The sequence below is a fragment of the Fukomys damarensis genome, unplaced genomic scaffold (assembly GCF_012274545.1).
Source record: "Fukomys damarensis isolate Sample0158 unplaced genomic scaffold, DMR_v1.0_HiC HiC_scaffold_39, whole genome shotgun sequence".
NCBI lineage: Eukaryota > Metazoa > Chordata > Mammalia > Rodentia > Bathyergidae > Fukomys > Fukomys damarensis.
Window position 1 is genome coordinate 98,750,306 of NW_022900951.1, and position 9,689 is coordinate 98,759,994.

Genomic DNA, 9,689 nt, shown 5'->3' on the forward strand with positions numbered 1-9,689 from the left:
CTAATATATTCATGTTGTCCAATAGACCTTCAGAATAAACTCACTCCTTTCTCTTTTTTTTCAGCTTTAATTGAGTTTATTGGTACATTTTAGGGATACAGTACAGTTACATTCATTGTTGGGATCTTGTACCTCTACATGACAAGTCTTGATTCTTATTTTTTCCCCTTACCTCTGCCCTCCCTTCACCCCCTCCTCCCCTCGCCATCTACAAACACTTTATTTTCATCTTTTCATTCTCTCACATTTTTTTCTTTTCCCTTTTTACTCTTCCCCTACCCATCCCACCTTCCCTACACTTTTAGCTCCTTTGTTCCCATTTCTAAATGTCAGTAATCTTATTAGAATCTTATGCATTGTTGCAGATTATTTACACCAGGGAAACTATTCGGTATTTACACATGTGTGACTTATTTTTTTCACTTAGGAATATATCTTCAATATGTATCCATTTTCCTATGAATGAATCTATTTTCTCGTTCTTTATGGCTGAGTAATATTCCATTTTATAGAAAAACCACAACTTCTTTGTCCAGTTTCCAATGGATGGGCAAATAGGCTGTTTCCAAGATTTAGCTATTACAAACTGTGCCGCTATAAACATGGGTGCACATACTTCTCTGTGATATGATTCTTTTAGTTCTCTTGGAAAGATACCCAGCAGAGGGATGGCTGGGTCAAATGGAACCTCCAGTCCAAGCTCTTTGAGGTATCTCCATATTGATTTCCATAGTGGTTGCACTAGTCTGCACTCCCACCAACAATGGAGGAGGGTTCCTTTCTCCCCACAACCCCGCCAACATTTGTTATTGTGTGATTTCTTGATAGCAGCCATTCTTTGTGGGGTGAGGTGGAATCTCAGTGTTGTTTTCATCTGCATCTCTCGAATGACCAGTGATGTGGAACATTTTTTCATATATTTTCTTGCTGCTTTCACTTCTTTGTATGAGAAATGTCTGTTCATTTCGGATGCCCATTTTTGGATCGGGTCTTTATATTTGGGGGGACTGATTGTTTTGAGTTCTTTATATATCCTTGATAATAGTCCTTTGTCTGAGGTACAGCTGGTAAAAATTTTTTCCCACATTGTAGATTGTCTCTTAGTTCTGCTAATGGTTTCTTTTGAAGTACAGAAGCTTTTTAGTAAGATGAGATCCCAGTTGTTGATTCTTTCTGCTAGTTCCCGTGCTACTGAGGATTTGTTCATAAAGTCTTTTCCTATACCAATGTCTTCCAGAGTTCTGCCTAACTTACTTTCCAGCAAGTTTAATGTTTCTGTTTTAATATTTAGATCTTTAATCCATTTGGATTTTAATTTAGTGCATGGCGAAAGATAAGGGTTTAATTTTAATCTGTGACAGGTTGACATCCAGTTTTTCCAACACCATTTATTAAAGAGGCTATCTTTCCTCCACTGAGGATGGTCAGCTCTTTTGTCAAAGATGAGGTAGCTGAGTACATCTGCATTTGTTTTTGTGTCTTCCAGTCTGTTCCACTGATCCTCAGGCCTATTTCTTTGCCAGTACCATGATGTTTTTATCACAGTGGCTTTGTAGTATAGTTTCAAACTGGGAATTGTTACACCTGGTGCTATGTGACTGTTGCCTAAAATGGCTTTTGCTATTCTAAGTCTCTTATGGTTCCAAATGAATTTTTGGATTTTTTTTCTAGTTCTGTGAAATATAGTGTTGGAATTTCAATTGGTATTGCCTTCTTTCTAACTGATGTTTTGTACTTTCTGACCATCATCTCTCTATTCCTTCTATCAATTCTTCTGATAACCACAATTATATTCTCTGCCTCCATGAGTTTGACTGTTTTAGAATCCATGTATAAATGAGAACATGAATATTTATCTTTCTGAACATGATTTATTTCATTCAATATCATTGTCCCAGAGCCACATATTCAGTAGAGTACAATGCAATCCTTTTAATGACATTTCGCAATACCAGTGTAACATGTATAGAATCTCTGCTTATAGTCTGAACACTAGCCATTTAAGGACCCAAAATGCCAAGGGAATGATCCTTCAAAACTACAAATATAATAATGTTCTTCTGCCCAGAACTTCTTATTATATCTCATTGCTTCTAGAAAACCTCCCTTTATTTCAGAAGACCTCACTTATTGCTCCCATGGCATCATGTACTTCAGCTAGAATAGTTCTTAGAAAAAAATGCAAAGTAATAATATACTGTGATTTCTTTGAGAGCAAAAATTGTCAATGTTGAATTTCCAGTGCCCAGTTCATTTTCTAACACATCTAAGAGGCATCAAGGAAATTTCTGGTGAATGACTAAATGAAATCTTGCTAAAAATATCTGGGCTAGAGACCAGGATATATGAGAATTTGGAAATCATAATTATAGCTAAGCCTCTTTATACTCCCTTTTATCCTCACTTTATTAATAAAAGTAGCTAAATATGTCGACAATATAACTTATACTAAGTTCTATCATCAAAAACAGTGAAAACCCTTCCGCTGAGCTTGGAACTTTACAATGTAAATAAATATAATGAAAAGACTAAAAATGGTGTCCTTCTGTTCAACATTTTATCTTGTTTTCTTTTTCTGGGGTACTAGGGACAGAACCCAGGACCTCTTAAGTGCTAGGCAAGCACTTAACCACTGTGCTGCACCTCTAACACTCCAGATTTTGATCCATCAGTTCCATACAAGCACATACAATTATATGATTTGAAGTAATGATCCACCCTTCTATCGTACTTCCTTTATACTAAAATAATAAAATTTACCTTTTAATTGTCTTGACCATTTGGGGCAAACACATAGGGTAAGGGTGGAGTATGCCAGAGTATATAAAGTCTCCCTGAGATAAATATTTTCTTTCTTGATATCTTGAATTAGGTGCAAAAGGGACTCTGTGCCTTCTTTGTATCTCTTGAGATGAACAATATTTGGAAGATGTAGTGTTGAACTTGTGTTAATTTAATTGGCTTTGGAGCTGCCTAGGGGAGTAGTAAATTGCACTTCTGTGTGTGTATAGGTGGATCATTAAGGCATGAATTTAGGTACTGTTTCTGGTCCTCTCTCCCTTCCATGATGGCACTGTTCTCCTCTGTTACCTAGCCAACACCAACTAAATAGTTTTGCTGTGTCATGCTTTTCTCTCATGATATTTCTGACTGTGCCAAATGATTATGCACTTAATACATTGCAACCATTAACCAAAGCAAATGTCTCCACTTTTAAGTTATCGGTATTAGGTATTCATTTGGTCTCAACAGTGAGAAGGCGGACTAATACAAAAAGCAAGATTGTAATAAATTTTCATATGATAAAAATGCAATAACCTGAAAGAAGACTGTTCACTTCTGCCTGATTATTTCTTCTAATAATCACATTATTGCACTAATTGACAAAACATAGGAACTAATAACCAATTCGTACTTTCTGAGCCTTAAAAATTGTTCTATTTGCTTCTAAAGTGCTAAAGCATATATTTTTATCACACATAGAAATTTCAGCCCTCACTGCATTGCACTACATTATTTAGGTTTGCAGCTCAGGATGATAGTGAGCCATAATTTTCAGGGGACTATTATTTTATCACAACCAGAAATAGTTTTCAAAATAATTTGTATAAAATTGTGGGCTCAAAAGCAAATGCTTTTCTTTTGTTACTTTGACATTTCAGAAGTAATGAACTTCCATTACTACTGAGTTTTTAAACGTGTTACAAATATAATTTCTATGACTATCAAATTTAATATGTCCAAGCAGTTTATACAATCACATGCTCCAGTTGAATGTCCTAAATACAAACATTTCAGTTAGTAGTATTGATCATTGCCATCACCACTACTGTCTTTAATTATTGAAACATCTACTGGCTTGTTTACAATATTAGATTTAAATATTTTGTTTACTAATGTGCATAAAGCAAGAAGAATTAAATATCATGAGTATTTATATTGAGGTTTCCTGTAAGAGGCATATATTATTTCTTGGAAAACATGGCTTTTGTGGCTAATTTTTTTACCTAACAATATTGTAGATACCATAGAAAACCATGATAAATGCATTAGGTAGAATTTCACTTGTAGAAGAAATTGCCCCTTGAGATGTGAAATTTGTCCAAGTTGCAATTACTTAATGTCTCCTCTGAATAAACTATATTTTCATGAATTGGCAAGAAATACATCCCAGGAAAATCTCTGCCTAGAGAATCTTTCTAAACTTATTATACTCACTGTAAATAAATCGATTTATAGAGATTGATATGCTAGTAGGTACAAGAAAACATACAAAAGCCAATGGGGACACACTCAAATTGAAACTTTGGTGGGTCTTCTCAATTGTTATCTTCTCAGTTTTATTCTTGAGTATATATCAAGGAGTGACATAAAACGAATGACGTAGAAATGGAACACATCTAGTGATACGTGAAAATTTGCTTCAGAAAAAGGATTACTCCTAGAATTCATGTATTTGAAAGGGAACTGAGATCTAGAATATATGAGGAGTTTAAGGGGATAAATTGGATTAAAAACTGGTAATTTGAACAGAAACTTCAAAAAAATCATATAAATAATAAAGTAATTACTTAAAAGATGCTCACCATAATTTATAATTAGGGAAATGGAAATGCAAATTAATATCACAATCTGATACCAATAGACTAGTAACCAAATACTAAGTTTTATCACTTTCTAAAATAATAGTTTTATTGAGATGAAATTCACTGCCATAAAGTCAGTCTTTTTCTTACAACTATGAGACATTTTTGTTCATTGTTTTTAGCTTTATGTGGAATTGTATAGTCAGCAACTCTAATTTTATAATATTTTCATTGCCCCAAAGAAATGAAATCCCACAATCCCACAATGTAGTTTAGTGATATAGCAATTTGTCTAGCATGTGCAAGAAATGACTAAAATTAAATACTAGGTATATTTATTAAGGATGTGGAACAACTAGAATGCTCATGCATTACTGGTAGAAATATAGAAGGACAAAGGAGTTTTTCAAAATAGTTTGGCAGTTTTTTAAAGCTACAAACATTCTATCATATGTCTCAGAATTCCACTCCAAAGTATTTATCAAGGGTAAATGAAACATGCATACAAATTTCCATAGCAAAATCACTTGTAATAGTAAAAATTGTAAAACAAAATAAACAACTATCAATATGTGTGATAAGAAAACTGCAGTAAGTAAGGTAAGACTAAGCAGAAATAAAAAGCAGCATAGTCCTGATATTTGCACAAACATGATTAAATCTCTAAAGCAAGATCTTGAGTGAAAATAACCAGTTGTAAAAGGATACATACTGTATGGTTACACTTCTATGAAATTATCAGAATGATATATATAATATGTAGATACACGATGACAGGAAAAAATATCCATTTGCCTGGGGCTAGGGCTGGAAGTAACAATTCATTGGGAAAAAACATATTAATAATTTAGAGTTAATAAAACATTTGTGCCTTGATTGTGATAGTGTATACATGGGTATATTAATTTACCAAAACTGATTGAACAGTATATTCATTGAATTTGCACATTTTATATAAGCTTATACACACACACACACACACACACACTGCCTGTTCACACCAAAAAACAGTTGTTTTCCCATTAAAAATACCAACTAGAAAAGAATATAAAATGAATAAAAATTTAACAAAACTGTATAATAGCTAAAAATCTGAAACCAGATTTCCTGTAGGAAGAAAATGTTTGAGATGGAATCAGATTTTGACCAAATCAAGAAGCTAGCAGCCAATATGTTCCATCTACAGGTGTCATATATATAATATTTTCTTTAAAATAAGGTATGGGCTCTGGTACTACTAGTGATTATTTTTTAACTTCTACATCCAGAACTATTGCTGTTTTCTTCAAGGAAAAATTAATTTATCCTCATATGAACTCAGGTTGACCCAGAAAGACAATGAGATTTTAAAAATATGGAAGAATTAGTTATTGGCATAGGTTTATGTTATTTGTTTTCTTCAGACTTCATTTTGGCAAAAGACAGAGAACTCTGATGTCTGAGGATCTACTGTTATTTGTCCTCATTTCCTATAGGGTAAACATATTTATTCCATAGAAAAAAGTGACAAAATGTAATAGCAGATGGTAATCTACACTTGATATGATAATATAATATTTTTAGACAGTATCCTTGGTTTGAAGTTCTGGCTGATCTGATTTACTCCTCCTACTATTTCTCAAACAAAGAGCAGGTCATGATGTTGAAAGCCAATCTGTATAATTTGGGGGCAAAATATTTCATAATAAGGTGTGATTAGAGCTGTCTGAGGATCAATGTCTCCTTGCCTGCGAGTGTGCAGGAACATGATTGTAATCACAAGCTGAGGCTCAATGGTTCCAGGATGCTGTGGTGCTCAAGGGTTACATCTATAGAAGATCTCCCGGTTCTACTCTTGAGAATTGAGTAGTAACTGAAAAAGAGAAAGGCTTCATCTGGGGGAAGGACAATTTTTTTTTCTTTTTTTGGTACAGGGGATTGAACTCCAGTCCTTGCGCATGCAAGGCAGGCCACCAAACCACTGAACTAAATCCGAGGCCCCTCCACATCTACTTTGAAATTATGTGGGCTTTTTTTTGTCTTTCCTTCTTTAGCACTCTCAGGCCCCCCTCTAATCTCTAGTAAGATTGGAATACTGATCAGCCTCTGATAGATAACAGAAAATGGAGCAAAGTAAAGAAAAGATCATATTATCAAAATAATTAAATGATTTAACTGAACATATGAGAAAATGTTTTAAATAAAGGCAATTTAAGTCATTAAACACATTGTGGACATTAATTGGGTAAAATATAAAAATCTAAATGTGTTAATCCCTAAGATTACTGTAAACTTCATCTACCACAAACATTTTTGAATAAAGGAAAAATTTTTAAAAAAGAAGCATGCCAGCCAGGCATACTAGCACATGTCTGTAATCAAGAACTCTCAGAGACTGAAGAAAAAAATACAACAAAAGTGTAAGCCCAGTCTGGGCAACTTAGTGACTAAATGAGGCCCTGTCTCAAAAATTAAAAAAAAGTAAACAAATAAATAAAATTAAAATGAGACATCCAGTGAAATAGTTGAATGAGAAGTTCCTGTGTGCAAAACCATAAAAGAAAAAGATAAAGATCAAATTAGTGTTGTAAAAATATGATGTGCTTGAAAAATAAGTGCTCTTTCATTTTGAGTGGAATAAATGAAGAAAACAACTGTCAAAATAACAGCTATATTATATAGATTATATATATATCAGTAATTATATTCTGTTACTTCAAATATTGATGATGCAATTAAAGAATCTGAAAAAAGCATGGAGATTTGAGTGACAACTGATAAAATAAAAAATTCAATAGAATTTGAAATGTCCTCAGTGAGCACATAAATGATGTTGGTCAGAAAAATATATGCAAACGTATTTACATCAATCATTGAAGAAAAATTAAAGGCTTCAATTTCTAGGTCAAAAGGAAATGATTTCCAGTGACAATTGGTAAATATAAGTTTAGCTCTGCCATGTAAAGAGCTTAGAACTCACTGCTTTCACTCAAAGAAAAATGTAAAAGAAATTTAACTTACCAATATTTTTGGAACTATCAGAGAATTGAGTTCACAAGGTAAACTGCCATCCTAAAATCCAGATTAACAGGTAATTAGAGACTTCAGTCTTGGAGGAAAAGCTGCTGCAGGCATAATCTGGTAGAAAAAAGGCAGTATTTTTGATAAATAACCAGAAACTTAATGAAGATTAGTTTGATAGTAAGAAACTCCTGTGGATTGACTCATAAGGGTATCTCCATGCTGTATAGCTTTAATTACCAGGAGTCCCACAAAGTTCTAACAATAATGTTTGAAAAATCCTCACATTTGAGAGAGAGAGAGAGAGAGAGAGAGAGAGATCCATGTTGATATATGCCCAGATTGTTCACAATCACAAAGGACAACTCTCCAAGGAAAAATATTTATTACAGCCTTATCCAACCTATAATAAGGGCTATTAGCCTAATGTAGCTCCATTTAGCCTTCCTGTCTTACCTAAAGGGAGAGAAATGGCTAAGAAATATTTCAAAAGGCCACCTTTCAGGACTCAGATCCACTGAAAAAATTCAAATTTAATAATACAATTATGGAATTATTTTACTCTCATACACCTTACCACAATATCACAGGGACTCCAGGATAACGGTGAATTATAATGGTACCCAGATACATACATACATTGCTTAAAGAGGGGTGGTAGGAAATTCAGGAGAAGAAAATACAAAAACAAGGACTGTAGAGGAATATGTGTTCTCTGACATTTTCAGTTTTAGGAAAATTTAAATGCAGCTCACTTCCTACCTATATTAATGTAAAACTTCACATTAAATATCTTTTACCATGGAACATATAACGCATAGGTAACATTCAACAAATATGAAAAGCATATTATTTGCAAAAAATAAAACAGTCTACAGAGATGAAAAAAGCATACACACCAGACTTATGTACAATGGAATTTTGAATCAGAAACAGCTCAGTTAAAATATTTGTGAATAGCATGTTAGGAGTTCTATTACAAAACAAAAAAAAAATACACACGATCAGGTGAGTAAAATAAGAAAAAAAGATGGAAATCCCAAGAAAGTTATCAAGAGGCAAGAGTACAAATTAAAAACACAGAAGCAAAAATCTTCACTCCTTTGTTGCACTAACTTAGTAGACTATGCACAACTGAAAACTGAAGAAGTAAATTTAAGGATTTGTTATTACAAATTTCCCAAAGTGAAATGCAAAGAGAAAACAACTAAAATGGAAGAAGAGCATCAACTAAGTGTGAAGAGTGTAACATATACATGATTTAAATAAAAGAAGAGAGATCAAACAAAAAATATTTCAAGTAATAGTTAACAATTTTCCAAAATTTATAATAATAAAATGGAGACACAGAAAGTTCAGAGAAAAGCAAATAAAATAAACACTCCCAAAATAACATCTATACATATCATGTTCAAACTACAGAAAACAAAACAAAGCAAAATCTTGAAAGAAGCCAAAAATTTTTCAGGGTGGATTGGGAAGTATTAAATATACTAAAATAATTATAACAATCACAGTAGATTTATTATAAGAAATCATGCAAGAAAAGAGAGAAGGATACTTAAAATATTGAAATAAAAATAAATCTTATCAATGTAAGATTCAATATCCAGCAATGGAGTATTTAAGGATCAAATATTGGCATATAGAGCACAGAAAAATGAAATAATAATTAATTTATAGTTAGAAAAAATCTAAGTATAAAAGAAGTAAACCTCTCTTTTAATAGGAAGATATAGATAGATAGAAAAATAAAAATAAATCAAATATATGCTATCTATAAGAGATTTGTATCCAAAGAGACAAATAGAAAAAAGTGAAAAGGTTATAAAGATACACCAAGAAAATAGCAAAGAGAACTGTGATAAATGTTTTTGTAGTAGGCTGAAGAGTCTTACATCAAAGATAGTGATGCAATAAAATAGTTATTGTATATTGATAACAGTATCAGCTCATCAAGAACTTAAAATAATCATAAATGTACATATGCTTAACAACGAAACATATATTGCATGTAGCCAACACGGATGCTGCTGAAAGAACTAGATATTTTCCCATTAATTTATCAGTAGCTTACACTCCAAAATGGGTACAACTAGATAG